General features: G+C 36.5%; 1 protein-coding gene across 4 annotated transcripts in view; it reads right to left on the bottom strand.

The window, feature by feature from the left end:
• TMC1 (transmembrane channel like 1) overlaps window positions 1-17,685 on the bottom strand; it is a 387,898-nt gene that overhangs the window by 362,846 nt on the left and 7,367 nt on the right. For all 4 annotated transcript variants that reach the window (XR_013829012.1, XM_079925955.1, XM_079925956.1 and 1 more), the window contains exon 2: window positions 12,377-12,560. The gene's annotated coding sequence lies outside the window, so the exon portion shown is untranslated. The remainder of the gene's footprint in view (window positions 1-12,376; window positions 12,561-17,685) is intronic.

The following is a 17,685-nucleotide window of genomic DNA, read 5'->3' as shown; positions in this document are numbered from 1 at the left end:
AAATAGATAGCTAGTGGGAAGCAGCCACATAGCACAGGGAGATCAGCTCGATGCTCTGTGACCACCTAGAGGGGTGGGATAGGGAGGGTGGGAGGGCGACGCAAGAGGGAGGTGATATGGGGATATATGTATATGTATAGCTGTTTCACTTTGTTATAAAGCAGAAACTAACATACATTTATAAAGCAATTATACTCCAATAAAAATGTTTTTAAAAATGGGAAAAAAATAGCTATGTTACTGTTTTAGTTAAATTAAATCCATAATATTTTAGGTTCACTAGTAGACTTTACAATATAAAGCATTAAAGGAGTAAATGTTTTTGCAATTCAAGTTTAAAAAAACAGGTTTTTATAGTTTTGTGTATTTAGATGTACATTTTAAAAAATTTATTTCATTATTTATTTTTGGCTGCATTGGATCGTCATTGCTGCACGCAGGCTTTCTCTAGTTCCGGTGAGTAGGGGCTACTCTTCATTGCAGTGTGCGGGCATCTCATTGTGGTGGCTTCTCTTGTTGCGGAGCACAGGCTCTAGGCCCGCAGGCTTCAGTAGTTGCAGCACACTGGCTCAGTAGTTTTGGCACGCGGGCTCAGTAGTTGTGGCTCACGGGCTCAAGAGCGCAGGCTCAGTAGTTGTGGCACACGGGCTTAGTTGCTCTTTGGCATGCGGGGTCTTCCCGGACCAGGGCTTGAACCCATGTCTCCTGCACTGGCAGGCAGATTCTTAACCACTGTGCCACCAGGGAAGCCCTAGATGTGCATTTTATTTCTCCTAAAATAGGGACAGACCTGTAGTTTAGAAGATGCCAAAAAGATACTGAAAAAATCCTTACTAGCAATGGAATCAATCCCATTTCTCAGTAAACTGGTGTTTACAGATACAGATTTTGCTCTTTCTGTTGGGGAGTGGGCTGTGTGGCAGAGGAGCTGTGGAACTGAAGGATTTGCAAATAAACGTAAGAACTAAGTGTTTTTGAAAAGAAACCTGGAGGATTACCTAGTCCAATGAAGTCTTTCTTCATTCAAGAGGTGACAGTAAGCCTTTCAATTTCAGAGCAGAGTTCTTGCTATACCATATAGTATTCTCTAGTTTGCTAAGAGGTGGAACCCCCTAGAAGTCAATGTTTTTTTGGAAACCGATTAAAATGTTGACATATTTATGTCTGCCCTGGGAACCAAAACTTTTACTTGTAAAAAATATGATTCTATTATATTCATATGTTATATTTAACCTCAACATATCCAGGGGGGGAAATGTTGTTAAACTAAACACAATGAGTTATTTCAGAGGTTTTGTATTAACATTTGTATGCTACCTACTCATTTGGTTTCCTGAGCTCATCAGCAAATAAGCAGTATAAGATGGCAAAGATTTAAGAAAAATTTAGGGTGTGAACTTAAATGTAGAAATTTGAAGTTTACTATCTTCTTTTCTAAAACTAAGATGAGACCATACAAATATCTAGTCACTACATTGTATACCTGAAACTAATACAACGTGTCAATTATAACTGAAGTTTAAAAACAAAAACAGATGAGGGGCTTCCCTGGTGGCGCAGTGGTTGAGAGTCCGCCTGCCGATGCAGGGGACACGGGTTCGTGCCCCGGTGCGGGAGGATCCCTCCTGCCGCGGAGCAGCTGGGCCCGTGAGCCATGGCTGCTGAGCCTGCGCGTCCGGAGCCTGTGCTCCGCAGTGGGAGAGGCCATAGCAGTGAGAGGCCTGCGTACCGCAAAAAAAAAAAAAAAAGATGAGACCAATGTTACTTCATGCCAGCCTTGGTGAATCTGCACCCCCTTGAAGCCTAGTTCAGTTTTTTGAAATTCTAAGTTGGTTCTCATTTGGTAAAGTAGAGATAAAACATTTGAATGACTATTTTTGTTTTGTTTTCAATCCACTGTGCTAAAATCATGTGGTTACTGCGTGTACCTTATGTTCTTTAAAAGATGGTTTTAAATGAAAATGTTTTGAGACTATAAGAAGTCTTAATGCTTTTGGGCAATTACCACAATAAAACTAATTTTGAAAAGTACTCCATTAAAAGACAATTGAGGGACTTCCCTGGTGGTGCAGTGGTTAAGAATCCACCTGCTAATGCAGGGGACATGGGTTAGAGCCCTGGTCCAGGAAGATCCCACACGCCACGGAGCAACTATGCCCGTGTGCCACAACTACGGAGCCTGCACACTAGAGCCGGCAAGCCACAACTACTGAAGCCTGCGCGCCTAGAGCCTGTGCTCCACAACAGGAGAGGCCACCTCAATGAGAAGCCCGCACACCGCAACAGAGACCCAACACAGCCATAAATAATTAATTAATTAATTTTTTAAATAAATAAATAAATTTTTTTTTTTTTAAAATAAAAGACAATTGAATGTGGGAAGTGACTGTTAAAAGGATATTTGAGTGGACATATTGACTCTTCTTGATTTCAAAAGTATTCTGTACGTATGAGAATTGTCTATGATATAATTCCAAGTAGAAAAATAACGCTGCAGATTTCATTTCACATGTGAACTTTTTTTAAAAACAAAGAGAGCATTGGAACAGAATAAAAGTTTTTAAAACAACTTACTCCAGGTGGTAAGGGAAGAACTTTCAGTTTTTATTTTATAGACTTCCATACTACTTAACCATTTTGTGTGTCATATAAAGTGCCACATAAAATGTTGTTTACAAATAAAAAATTATATCAACTCAGTAGAGTGAATGTTTAAAAAGCTGTTGTTTGGTATTCTACTCTTGGATTACTTTCCCTTCATAATCAAACCTTTGCTTCTCACATGGTGGGTCCTCAATAAATACTTTTGAGATTGAACACTGGTTTGTTGTTGTTGTTGTTTTTGCCTATAAAAACAGCAATTTTAGATATTCAACCTAATTGTAGCTGCTCAGTGAATAAATGACAATGTTGAAAAGAACAACCGAAAATGTAGGCCCCAGATTTGTGATGGCTGAATCCTAAAGGCAGTGCCTAAAATATCAAATGTCTCAACTAAAAGTAAGGACAAATTTGGGAACAAGCTAGAGAGCCTCTTAAAATTCCAGAGTGTAAATTCCCAATTTATCTCCCTAGTTTTCAAATTTATAGATGAATATATTTTCAAAGTCTCTACAAGCTAAAGGATTCTAAATCTAGGCCAAATAACTGATTACAACAAAGAGAGTGTTGGTTAAATATATTTTCTTTCCTTTTCTACTGAGGAACAAATAAGAGGACCTAAGCTAAATTTGTAACGTTACAATTTTTTCAAAATTTGAGCCAAATACTAAGTTCTTAAAGAGCAGATAGATTTTCAAGGCAAGTTGTGAATTCTCATTCTTGCATCCCTTCAGAAGTAAGACAGAAGTGACTGTGTGTGGCTACATGACTTGGGTCCAGTTCTGCTTAGAAGCTGGTGGGAGAGGTAACTGGTACTCTGAGGCTATAGCTGCTTAATGTGATAAGAAAGTTCTAGTGCATCTAATGCATCCATGCTGATTTTTCCCTCTACAAACCAGCATTTTAAGTCAGAGAGTGTCATTTTCACAAGCTTGAGACAGCCTACATTTCCATTATTATGAATGCTCATAATTGAAACTGGAAAGAACATTTCAGTAAAAATTTTTTAAAATAAATTTTAAAAAATAAATTGGGCTCGGAATTAAAAAAAACTGGAAAGAACAGTGGAAATGTAACATCTCAGAAGCATTATGCAATTGGGTAGAGTAAAAGGTAAGGAGGGTTCCTCAGGAAACTAAAAAGTGCTGGATTTTCTACCATTTCTGATATATAAATATAGTACTAGGAAGAAGAAGTATGTACACATAAGATACTCTAGGCCTGGTTTATTGATATAACATTAGGTTGACCTCTACAAAAATACTTATTAGGAATGTCATAATAATAATTATGGATATAATAACTTTACAATTATAATTACAGGTTGGACCAATGCAACCTCCAGGCAAACAAAGATTTTGGAACAGCATGATCCTCTCCACAAGCTGATATCATATGCATTTGTACGTGTTCAGCGTTCAAATGGTTTGGGAACTTCATTTTCAAAAGGCAATTTCAAGACCTAAAATTGTTTTCCTCCATATAAAAAAAAATGTTTGAGAGAACCAGCAAGAGAGTTACCACCTAATTCATGTAGCAGGTATTTCTTTAAGTATTTACTTAAATACAAGTGCCTGGTACCATGATGAGCACTGGGACACAGAAATGGAAAAACAAACATGGTGTGATGGTTATGCCAGCTCATATATCAAACATGTTCATTAATATGACACACAACCTATGGGGGGAAATAACATACTTTCAAAAGTGATTTTCTGCCTCTGGTTTAGCAGAAGGTGCTAAACCACAAAAATTCACAATTCTGTGCATATAAAAATTCACAACTTCTTCAGTATGAGTGTGGAAATGTACATATATTTGGGCCATTGAAAGAAAAGTGTTATTAAAATTTGAATGATAATAACTACTGTTTATTGAGTACCATTATTGGGCCTGTATTTAATATTAACTCTTTTAAACAACCCTGAAAGTAGGTATTATTTCCATTTTATGGATGATTTATGTCGAGAAGCCCCTTCCAGAATAAGCCCATGATATTCTGAACAATTTGCAGTTCCAGAGCAGCAGCTGCAGCTCATTTTAAAAGATGAAACAATAGTGACCATTTACTGAACATTTACTCTGTCCTTGTACTGTTCTAGGTCCTTTACATTTATTGTTTCATTGCATTCTCACAACAACCCTACGCGATACATAATAATGTATAGATGTAGCAACCGAGGCTCAGAGAGGCTAAGCAATGTGCCCTAAATCACACAGCCAGTGAATGACCACCTAGCAGAGTTACCAACCTGGGGCTCTCTGACCCTCAAACACTTACTCTCTCCTCTCTAAAATATCCCCACACTCCACCGACATCTACTTCTCCAATCTCCTTTCATGCTCTGTCCTCTGCCTGAAATGGTCTCCTCTGCCTAACTCCCTCTCATTCTTCAAGGTCCAATGCAGATATTCCCTTTTCAGTCCCAACCACCCCAGGCAAAATTTGTAATCATAGCACGTGTTTTTTCTACTAGTCTTGCACTTATCACATATTATTGTAATTATTTGTAAGTATTTCTCTCCCAGGGAGGTTAAGAAGACCTTGAGTTCAAAAAATTGTTCATTATTCATTTTTGAGTTCCCAACACATAGTAAACAGCTTGGCACATAGACTGACACCCTAAGTTATTAGGTGGCAGACCTAATAACTCACAAAAGCCTGCTGTAAATTAAAAGAACCTCTCAAACAGTGACAAAAACAATCCTCCTGCCTTTATCTGTGAACCATATTTTTTTGCATGTTTTTATTTGTCTGTTTAAAAGACCCTCAGAAAAGTAAATGTCACCACCTCTCCACCCTCTCTATTTGTCATTCTCCTAACAGGTCATTCTAGCCTGTTCCTGCATATTTCTGCCCTCTGAGAAAATTGTGCCTTCTCCTAGTTCAGAAAACACAAAACAGAATTTCCACAAAATCTGTCTTAATTTTGCCTGTTTCCTGGTTAACTAAGCTATACATGGCACAGAACTTCTCTCTGAATTCTCGTCACAGCGATAGGCCTTTTTCTTGCCAGTGAGAAATGTGATGACCACAAAGGAGTCTACTAGTGCCAGAAGCAAGGAGCACACTGAAAAATGGTACATGGCTTAGCCCTTCAAACAGAGCAAATGCATTTTTGTTTACCAATGTTTTATTTTCCTGTAAGGAGATAAGTAAATGTTTTGATTCCTGATTAACAGATTGGAAGGCAAAGATACAGAAAGAGTAAATTATTTGGCCTAAATCCTATTGTCCTAGAGTTTGGAATTTAATCCAAAAGTTTTTACCTTCCAGCCCACACTCAAACTCAAGACCAAATTTTCAGAAAATGGATTGTAGCTCTATTATTTTCTTTATCAAGACAATCAGGTCATCCCTTTAAATAACTCCTTTCTGCTTTAGAAGTGATATTAATAGACAATTATCCTAAAAATTTATATGCAAAACAGGCTAATAAAAAGATCTGGCCTTTTTTTTAAGTTTATACTGAATAGAAATATCATAGATAATTGGCAGTGCTGTCTGGACAAAGAGTTATAGCTTTGTGGTATAAACACATAGACTGCATTTCCAAATTAGCTCAAGAAATTTCCCATTTCTTAGAGGGCGGGCTGGCTGCCAGCTCTCCAAGAGAGAAAAACACACCCTCTTAGAACATGAATCATTACAGAGCACATAAAGCAAGTGTGTGAACACACACACGAACACATACACACACAGAGGCATTTTAAATAATTGCGTGAGACTTTACAAAATATCCCTTCACCACATATAAGGTACACATTTTATCAACCAAGATCAGGTTGTCCTTTTCTCATCCATGCTGTCATAAAGGGTAGGCTATTTACCAATAGCATTGCTACATAAGAAGGCTCAAGATGTGCTGTAAACAGGGGTGCCAAACACACAGAGCAGATGACTCAGAACTGATTTTAGAGTACACACTTGTAGGCTGAACTTAGTGCCTGCAGCTGGTTATTTGTCAACCCTGTTTTAAAAACAGATTGGTTGACCTTTATGCCTAGAACTAGTTATCTTCTAAATCCCTTACATGAAGTGCAACCTTCTAAGAGAAAGAAGACCTAATCAATGCTTTTAGCATAGGTGCATTAAAATGACCATTCTTTGGAAATGTGGATTAAAATTTTGAACAAGGACAGAGGTGAGCTCCCCAAGCTGAAACACAACAGAAAACCAGAGGCAAGGTGACCAGAAACGAGAGTGGGCATTTGGATGGCTCCCATCCATGTCATAAATGAGTGCAGTGAGTGTCCTTATTCTTTTTATTGTAAATATTCAAAAGTACTGACACATTACGATCAGACGGATAGCTTACAATTGAAACGAGGCCAAAGGAAGCCAGATATCTCAACATGCGTGCCTAAAAAGCAAGTGTAAAGCACACAATAAAATATAAAAAGAAAACTTACAAGAATAATAAATATGCTCTTTAACTGCCGTGAGACAACAGATCCTCACAACAATCAGTTCTACATTAGCTAGCAAAAAGAGCTACTGCGTTGGACCAAAGGTTTTTTTCCCCTTTATTAAAATTTCTGATTTCATCATAAATGTTATGGTATTACTGTCCAAGGGTCTTGGAATTTAATGCATATTTTTAGACGTTAATTTAATAGAGTAAAACCACAACTTGCAAATTTCTTTTAATATTGGAAGAATACTTATCTATTTTATACTACTTTTTGAAAAGCTTTTATTAATAAGGCATTTTTGGAAAGAATATTTTACATACTTTTTTCAGATTAACTCTACTTCTTTTTAATAAAAACTAATCCAAAAAAAGTGAATACAAACAAAGAATTAAAAAATAAATACATTCCCTATATTAAAAGCAACTTTTTTCTTGCATGGTTTATCAGTAAACTCAAAATACACTTAAGCTGATGATTAAAATGATCTATAATTGTCTTGTCTTCACTGTTAAAAAGTTCTAGGATAAAATGAGAATGTTTGACATTAAAAGCTGTGCTTCCACCCAAATACACTGCAACACCCCTGAAATGATAGGTAATGAGGACATTGTTTCCTTAGGTTGCTTCTTAGAAGCAACCATAATGCTGGGTTTTTGTAGAGGTGTAGACATTTTCTTTGTTCGTGTTTTTGGTTGGTGATGGTGGTGATAGCTGTTTATGAAAGCCATCAGATATGGTTATTTATTAATACAGACGCCTTTAAAATGCAATGAAGTCAGGAAAGATAAAAAGTCATCTTACAAATACAAACTTAACTCTTCTATCACAGTCCTAAATAACTGTACAAAAAGTGAGATTTGGCTATGAAAACAAAAAATCCTTGTCTCATTATTTCTATCCTCAACATTCTCACAAGTTATATGAAAAGTAACAGAGAAAAGAAAGGATTTTTGACAATATTTTATTGAATACACAAAATAATTTTAATCAATATATAGGGTAATATAAAATAAGTCACTCAAAAATTAAAATTCCTCAAATTAAGTTAACTCAGTCAATAAATGTATTTGTTTATAATCTGGGTGTCCAGTCATATAGATGTTTTTAAAATATAAGAATGTAAATATAATGTGATGGATTTTGGTTAAAAAATTAATAAAAATAAGCATAAAATAATCCATTATTTTTAAATGGAAAATACAGAATGGAAAACAATACTTTTACAGTTTGTTTTGGTTCTTATTTCTAAATAGTATGTTTATCAATTTGGAGATTTTCTTATTAACTTCCTATAACTGCAGAGGAGAACTGAGCTCATTACAAGACTCTACACCTCTCAATTTTCAGGATTATATCACTATTTTTAGTTTCACTATTCATTATCTTAAAATTTAAATAATTTCCTTATACCATGAATTTGTTTTTATTTAAATCGTTTTGGTTTTTTTTTTTTGGTTTGGTGTGTAAAATATGTCACATGTTCAGAAAGTCATAAAGCATAGATGTATTCTGAAGCAAACATCCATTGGCTACTCAGATCAAGAAGAGCAATACATGGGAGGGAGGGAGACGCAAGAGGGAAGAGATATGGGAACATATGTATATGTATAACTGATTCACTTTGTTATAAAGCAGAAACTAACACACCATTGTAAAGCAATTATACCCCAATAAAGATGTTAAAAAAAAAAAAAAAAAGAAGAGCAATACCAGCCCCAAGAAGCTCCCTGCATACTGTCTATGTCACAGCTTGCTCCCTTTTCCTTAAATGTAACTCTCTCCTGATTTTTTTGGTGTTCACTTCCTTGTTTTGGTGCTTTACATTTTTGCTAAGAATACATCGCTCAACATTACAGTCTGGCCTGTTTTTGAGTTTTAAATAAATGGAATTATGCATTATATATTCTTTTACATTAGCCTTTTCTAGCTCAATATAATGTTTATAAGATTCATTTATATTGTAGCATTCAGTTGTAGTTCATTTTCATTGCCTTATAGTATTCCATTGTGTAATTATACCACAATTTATTAATACATTCTCCTGTTAATGGACATTTAGCTTGTTCCTATGTTGAAGCATATGAATAAAGCTGTTATAAACTTTCTTATACATGTCTTCTGGTACACATGGGCATAGATTTCAGTTGGAAAGAGAGGAATACCTAAGAGAGGAATTGCTAGGTCACAAATACAGTATGTTTAAATAAAGTCAAACTACTTTCTAAATTGGTTAAACTAGTTTCCATTCCCACCAGCAGTTGTATGAGAATTCCAGGTGCTCTACTTCCTTGGCAATCCTCACTATTTTGTCTTTTTAATTTCAGCCATTCTGATGCATATGTAGGAGCATCTCTTTTCATTTTTAATTTGCATTTCTCTGATGACTAATGAGATTGGGCACCTTATCATATGTTTCTTGACCTATTAGATATTTCCTGTTTTAAAGTGGCTGTTGAGTCTATTTGCCCATTTTTCTACTGAATTGTATTTTCTTACTGCGTTGTATGAGTTCTTCATATACTCTGGATATAGGCACTTTGTTAATTATATGTGTTCCAGATATCTCCTAACCTGCAGCTTGCCTTTTTACTATTTTAATTATTTTTAATATTCTTAATTTTACTGTAATCAAATTAATCAATCCTTACCTTTAAGGTTGGTGCTTCTTAATATCCAATATGGTTAAAAATCATTCTCTCACGTTGAGATCATGAATCTATTCTTCTATATTATCTTCTAAAGCTTTATTGTTTTGCCTTTCATAGCTAAAGGATCTACAATTTACCTAGAATTGATATTTTTGTATACAGTGTGAGTGGCTTAAGTTGGTTTTTTTCCCAGATAGAGCATCCTCTTTTCCAATGCTCAGCAATGTCATCAATGTTTAATTTTTTTTGTTAATTTTCAACAGATTCTCTCGACTCCTTACTGTGTAAAATGAGGATGTGCGTACCTTTACAGTTGCTTCCCCTTCCTGTGCCTACCTTTCATCTGCCAACATCTGTCAGCTAGAGCTTTACTTTAACATCATCAAAGCCAAGTGTTTATATTCTGTTGTTAATCAAGATTAACTCCTCCATGCTTTGTGCATAAGTTTATTTTAAAAGCTGATAACCAATAAAAAAATTTTTTTTACTACAAAGAACATTTTATTTTATATTTACTAGTCACGAATTTGTCATTAATTATTACATAAATGCTGCCTAGTGCCATTAACCAAATGGCATGACCATTTTATGTCTACAATTCACTTCTGTATTTACAAACATAATTTTCATGACTCAATAAACAAATTTTATATTATTATAACTATTCATTACATTATTCATCATAGAGCTAGAAAGTGCTAAAAATTACATTCTCTTGTCTGTGCTGCTGATGTCACAATCCTTGTGCCACTCAAAGGAAAATACACTAGTGCCAAGATTAGAGTCTCCTCTCTTACAGTTTACCAATTGCTGAAAAAATAATCATGTGTTAAATTGCTTTATATTTGGAACATGATGTTCTGGTAAAGTGTTTTGATCTAGTTAGAGTTTCTGGTTATTCTTTTTTACCTTCTTAAGATTCATAGGCTTTTCCCACCATATCCTAATATCTTGCAACTTATCATTAGCAGCTGCTATTATTTGAAAGCGATTCTTTTCTTTTCCTTGAAAACATTTTTCTGGAGGCCTGCCAATCTCTGTCCTAAAGTAGACCAGTTTTCTTCCTTGGCCTACTATATAACTGTCATCCTTGAATATTGTTTCATTATTCTCCTAAACAAGTTTTTTTGTATAATATATGCTTGAGAAGAGGTAGACCAACTGCAAGGTTAGAGGGAGCACAACCCACACAGGACCACCCTCACATGTGACATCGGTTGCAAGTTTGAGGGGTTCTCCAAATCATGCTCAGTTTTGATAATTCACTAGGAGGACTCACAGAACTCACTGAAAGCTATCATATTCATGGTTGAGAGTTATTGCAGAGAAAGAATACAGATTAAAGTCAGCCAAGGGAGGAAATACATAGAGTAGAGTCTGGGGAAATACCCAGTGCAGAGCTTCCATTGTCCTTTCCCCATAGAGTCAAGACACATTACTTCTCCAGTACTGATTTTTGACAATAAGCACAGATGCTTGCCAACCAGGGAAGTTCATTAGAGCCTCAGTATTTAGTTTTTACTCAGGCGCCATTACATAGGCATGATTGACTGCCCTCAAGGTCAATTTTAATCTCCAGTCTCAATTTTAATCTCCAGTCTCCAGGCCCTCAAGGTGTGACTCAAAGTCCCAACCTTGAATCACATCCATTACAGTTTGGCTGCCCCAAAGCCCCCAGGAAGACAATAACACCCCATCAGGCATGACATTCCAGAAGTTTAGAGATTACTTCCCGAAAGCTGGTGGCAAAGGCCAGACCTCTTGTGGGGTAAGGTTAAATGATTTATTAAACAATCCCACATCTTCCCCTTTCTTGGTTTTCACCCTTTTTTTACTGGAGTACACCCTCAAGTAAAGGTTCATAGATGTAAATTCCCACTTTAAATCTTTAGTGTTCTGAGATTTCACAATGATATCTCTAAATACGGGCCTTTTAAAAATTTATCTGACTTGGCTTTTATGGACTGTTTGAATTTAAAAATCTCCCTTTAGCTCTGGAGATGTTATTTTTTTTTAACAATTCCTTCCCTCTACCATGAGTGTTTTGTCTTTCTAGAATACCTACTAGTTGGCTATTAGACATCTTGAACTGATTTCCAGTTCTGAGTCCAAAGCTTCTCCAGGGTTCTTCAGAGCAGCTTAGTGACTTCTATCCTTGCAGTCCACTTCTCTCATATTCTAGGGTGTTGTTTTCTCCTCTTCTTCCTCTCTGCTCCACTCTAAACTTAATAAAGCATGTTTACCTTCTTCTCATCTACTCATGACCACTTATAATTCTCCCCATCTCTGTGGACTACAAATCTTTTTTATTCTTCTAATATTATTTTAAATTATTTCTGTGAGAGAGGAATAAATAAATGTGCTCGCCTTGACGTCGTGAACTAGAAACTGCCCTTATGAATTAAAAAAATATTTTAAAGACAGGTGGCTTTTATCTTCACAGTATGTTTCCTATGACTATATCAGTGGCATGACACCCAGCAATGAATGCATCCTCTGAGCCTCGATTACACAATTCCAGGACAAGAGCATCTTAGGACAGGTATACACATAGAGCCTTATATGACACTTCTTCCTTTATCATATTACATACACAAGATATCACATTATAAATATTGAAAGGAAAAAATGACCTCAGTGACTTTATTTTTAAAATTCAAAGCTGTTTCTATCTAAAGAAAAACAACAGAAGAAAATTATAAAACTCTTACCAAGTTCCAGATGGCAGCTGTGGTGTACAAGAAAGAATGCTGGCTTTGGCATCAGAAGACCTGGGTTTGAGGCCTGGCTCTGCTTCTGTTGTCTCAGTAACTTTGATCAAGTTACTGAACTTTTCTGAGTCACAAATTTCTCTTCCATAAACAGACATGTGTCTGTCTCACCACTGTTGTGAGGCTGAAAACAAACAATAGACATGAAGGAACTTTATAAATTGCAATGTAAATAGAAAATAAAATACACTTTCCAAATGACTATATTCTCCAAGGGGTTTTGTGCAGAACTCAACAGAATCTTTCAGGGGAAAAAAAAGGTCTACATCTCTGTGACCATCTTTTCTCAGACAAGGAAAAAAAAAAAAATCACTCAAAAATCACCTGAATTTTCCATGGGTTCCACCACATAGATAAACACGCCCACTGGAGATGATTGTAAACATAATTATAGACTCTAAAAATGGTATATAAAAACAAGTTCCTAATTCTGAGTTTATTCACTTACCCTGTCCTTCAGCAAACATACAATGAATGCCAACAATATTCCAAGTCCTTGAAACATTTTTTTTAAAACATCAATTAGACCCACTACTTTCACTCAGAAAGCTTCCTGTTTGTAGGGGAGATCATATATGTACCCTTATACCCATAGTACAGTATTGGGTATAACAAGTTACATATGCCTGCTGCAAACTAATAAGAAATGGTACTTCAGCCTTAAAAAATTAGTGGGTGATATTTCATTTCCCACCTATGAGAGTCACAAAATTCCAAAAGTGTGACAATATACACTACTAGAAACAATGTCGAGAAACAGGGTCTCACAAACATTGGTGTTGAGAATGTAAGATGGTACAAACCTTATGGCAAAGAACTTGGCAATATTTAACAAAATTAGGCATAACTTTATCTTGTATTGCTTAGACTCAGCAATCCCACCTCCTGGAAAGATTCACTATCAAAAAATGAAAAGACATATGCACAAGTCTATTCATTGCAGCCCTATGCATAATATCAAAAACTGGAAAAAACCCAAATGTCCATCAATAGGAAACTTGTTGAATAAAACATGGTCCACCCAAAAAAATGGAATATCATACCACCAATTAAAAGAAAGGGGGTGAGAGTGAAGGTCTCTAGTACATGATCTCCAGAATATGTTGTTAAATGACAAAAGCTAGGTGAAGATATGCATTAGTATGCTACCATTTGGGAAAGGGGAATGTATAAATAAATACATATATTTGCTTATTTTAAAATGGAGCAGGAGAAAGAATAGTCTTTTCAATAAATGCTGCTGGGAAAACTGTATACGTACATCCCAAAGAAGAGAGTTGACCCTTATTATACCATATACAAAAATTGAAATGGTTCAAAGACATAAATATAAGACCTAAAACTACATATCTCTTAGAAGAAAACATAGGATAAAAGCTTCATGAAAAGAGAGAAAAAAAAATTTTTTAAGAAAAAAAAAGTAGGCTTTCAATTGGCTAAAATAAGTAGAGGAACATTCCAAGAAAAGGGAACTAAGTTCACAAAGGTAACAGATATAGGAAAGTAATGCTTTGTTCTGGGAACTGTGAAAAGCTTGGATTGCCTGAAGAATGGGTTCTGTATAGAAGATATGAAGAATAGGCCATAAAGGAGAGGGCCTCTTATAACAGGTTAATGCATGTGGACTTTATTCCATAGGCAATAAGTAACCTTGGAAGGTTTTCATTATCAAGGGGATACGTAATAAAATAGAGCTTAATACCAATAATATTTTACTTTTGTATTGATCTTTGTTTTATTTTATTTTTTTTTAAGACCATGCCACACAGCATGCAGGATCTTATTTCCCAGACCAAGGGTCAAACCCGAACCCCCTGCAGAGGAAGCACAGAGTCTTAACCACTGGACCACCAGTGAAGTCCCTTGATCTTTATTCTTTACAAGTTGCTTTTACATACATGATCTCATTTGATCCCCACCACAATTCTATAGTGGAGGTGTTACTACTACTTGTCAGTAGAATAATCTTTAAACAAGACATAGGCCCAGGTCTTATATGATTTCAAATTCAATCTGCTTCAAATCTACTTCCATTGTAGGAAGACTGATGTTTTGAAGTTGTGTGCAAAATACACTAAAGCGAGAGGATACTGAAGGCAGTAGGGCAGCTCCTGAAGAACAAAGGAACTGCTGAGACAGAGTTGGCTTTAGAAGCCAGCGTTTAGCCAAGTAATCGAAAATCAATGAGCAGGCTTCTTCTCTTCTAGAAAGTTTGACTCTGCCACGAAGGCAGCGGGAACAGGATTACGGAGATGATCTCAAATTTCTTTAAAATTCCCCCATGGTACTGAGCACTGTCCTAGGCACAGAGCGCTGCCAAATAGGTGCCTGGGGCATTCATTCCTCTCCGTGGGCACTAACACTACATGCCAAGGACAGGGAGAACCTTAGTCCCTACAGTGTTCTGAACTGTACTACCTGCTTCCAATTGCCTACTACAGACCCAGATCACATCACTCCAGCAGAATGAAATCAGATGCCTCTTCCAACATGACAAAGATATGTTTGTTTAAATGACAACTGTAGGATTCCGCCAAGGACATGTGGGCCATGTGAAAACTGGAAGCACAAAGCTCACAGCTGTTCATTTCAACAGTCAAGAGTGGACAACTGGTAAGAATCCATACAATTTTTTATTGTTTAAGTCAGGCGCTCTTGTTTTTCTAATAGCTTCCCTGCTAACGATGCAAATTTGATCTCTCAAAATAAGGATTTTTCAGGAAAACATGTTGCATATGTTAACAAAGACGCGTTTGATTCGACTTCTCTAACACTGAAATATAAAGTGATCAAGATGAAAATTTCCTAACATCATATTACCTTTAAAGGTTATTCTAAAATAGTTAAAACATTAAACTCCAGCTTTGTTTCAAGGCCCCCTCCAGGTTCTGTCTTGTCGTAAGCTGAGCTTTCACAAGACTCCAGCACCGACTCACTCACCTAGTTCAGACCTTTCTTCAGGGTCCCTGAGTAATGCTGATAGAAGTGTTAAAGCAGAGGATTAACATCCCTCATCCCAATTCCCTCAAATAGTAGTTTTCTTTTTCTGCTTTTTGTTTGCTTATTGTATTTTAGCTCGAGAAATCCTATCTTTACAAGAAATCTTTTGTTGAAGTCCACTATATACAACTGCTAAAAGCAGAGTTGTAGTTGAAGGAGACAGGAAAAGAGGGGAGGCCTGATTATTTATCCTCCCTTGGGCCCAAAGCCTTAGACTGGACACAGAATAAAACAGTTGACCTTAAAGATTTCTGAGGTAACTTAGAATCTGAGGCATGATCTTCAAGATTTAGGAGCATAAAAACACTGAGTTAGACCAACCTACTGAGTGTGAATAATAGAGCAGTCTACTTGATCGCTTCACTCATTCATTCTTCCCACAATTATTCACTGAATATTTACGAGGTGCCAGGCACTGTTCTTAGCGCAAGGGATATAGCAGGAAACAAAAGAGACTAATTTTGTGCTCTCATGGAGCTTAAAAGATAGTGGGGGGAAGACACTTAATAAAGACATAAATAAAAGTAATATATGTTTGATGTGATAGAAAATGGATATGAAGAAAAGTAAAATAGGATAAGGGATAGTAAAAGGGTATACACGTGTGCGTGTGCGTGTGTGTGTGTGTGCTCTTTTATGTGGTGAGTTGGGAAAGGTCTCCCTTGTGAGGGTGACCTTTAATCGGGGAGTCAATAAAGTGAAATATCTGGAACAAGAGCTATTCAGGTGGAAGAAACAGTAAGTAGAAAAGCGCTGAAGCAACCGAATGCTTGGCATGTTTGAGGAAGAGCGAGGAAGCCAGAGTGACAGAAGCAAAGCAATGAAGAGTGACAGCAGTAGAAGATGAGGTCAGGAGGATATCAGCTCCTGGGGGAAGAGGCCAGATCACCCTCAATGTTGCTCTGCAGGCGCCAGCTGCAAGTTATGGAGTGGGTGGTCAATAAACATGTGTTGGAGAGACTCAGAAAGTCCATTGTTTTAATAATAAGAACAAATCAAAGAGTATATATAATTTCTTAGTTCTTCCATGAGAAAGTCTGAGGTGGAAATTTTGTAATGTATTTGTCTGATTGGAGTCCAGAACATCTTCTCCCTCCCTAGTGACCCCTGCCTTGGGGACAAAGTGCCTTCAGTGTTTTCAGGGCCACATCTCCCACCAGTCAGTTTCTGATGTTCTTATTGCTCAGATTACATAGGATGGCATGTTCCAAGGAAAATGATGACTAGTGAAGAATGAACAACATTAATAGATAAGATCCCCTGGCACATAGAAATCACTTTTAGATCAGAAAAGAAACAAACTGTTGCAAAATCAATGGCCTTGCACTGTAGCTCTGAGCTTCACAGAATTCTGTCAAGTGTAGTTTTGGTCAATGATGTCACTCCCTCAGCCACTTAGAGCTGCATTAAGCACAATTCCAGAGCTAAACTGATATTATGAGGTAAAAATTGGTTGACTCTTTTACTTGTATTTCTAGGAGCAGGCCACTTTTAGCATAATTTCTTAAGAGGAGCAATTTTCAAATGAGGTTTTATGGCAGGCTTTGTCTTGTGTTTCTTTTTGTAAGGATAGCCATAGTCTCATCATTCCCTCTCTTGGGACCCACCATCCGCCAAGAAACATGACTGATTTCCTGGTTTTCTAATCCCCTTTGCAATTTGTGACTGAATTAATAACAGCAAAAAAGTCATTCTATTTGCAACTCTAAATATATCAAGATTGCCAGACTGTTCAAGGAAAAAATGCAATCTTTGCTTTTAGATTTTTTCTTAAAGGGACATTTCATCTTTGTTGTAAGGAAGCTAATTCCAGACCACACACCAAAAAAAAGCCATAAATCTGTGCAACATAGATAATGAAGTAACTTAGACTGTTGACTGCAGGTGAAACAAGGAAGAGTAGAATATTTTGTAGGCCTATTATGATTAGAAGCAGGACATTACATTTAAACTGCATGACATTAAAAGTCAAAAAGGATAGGAACTTTTGCTGTCAGAGAGTTTGTTTGGTTTGGTTCCTCATCAGCATCCTTTGTGCCCTGATATATTAGAATGCAAGCCAAGTGGTAGGCCTCTTATCCTTTTTACCTTTTCCTGTCTCACAGGGAAAGGTACTGACCCTGTGGATAGGGTAAGTCAGCAGCTCTGACCTTACCATTTATACAGCTGGATTTATGAAAAGATATTTATTCACTGCCAGTAGTTCACAATGAAGGTCCTGCCAAAGTCCTTGGTGACCATGAGGCAGG

Source organism: Stenella coeruleoalba (genome assembly GCF_951394435.1).
Source record: "Stenella coeruleoalba genome assembly, chromosome: 7".
In the NCBI taxonomy this organism is placed as follows: domain Eukaryota; kingdom Metazoa; phylum Chordata; class Mammalia; order Artiodactyla; family Delphinidae; genus Stenella; species Stenella coeruleoalba.
Note: the sequence above shows the minus strand (reverse complement) of the source record. Positions and strands in the feature narration are given on the sequence as shown.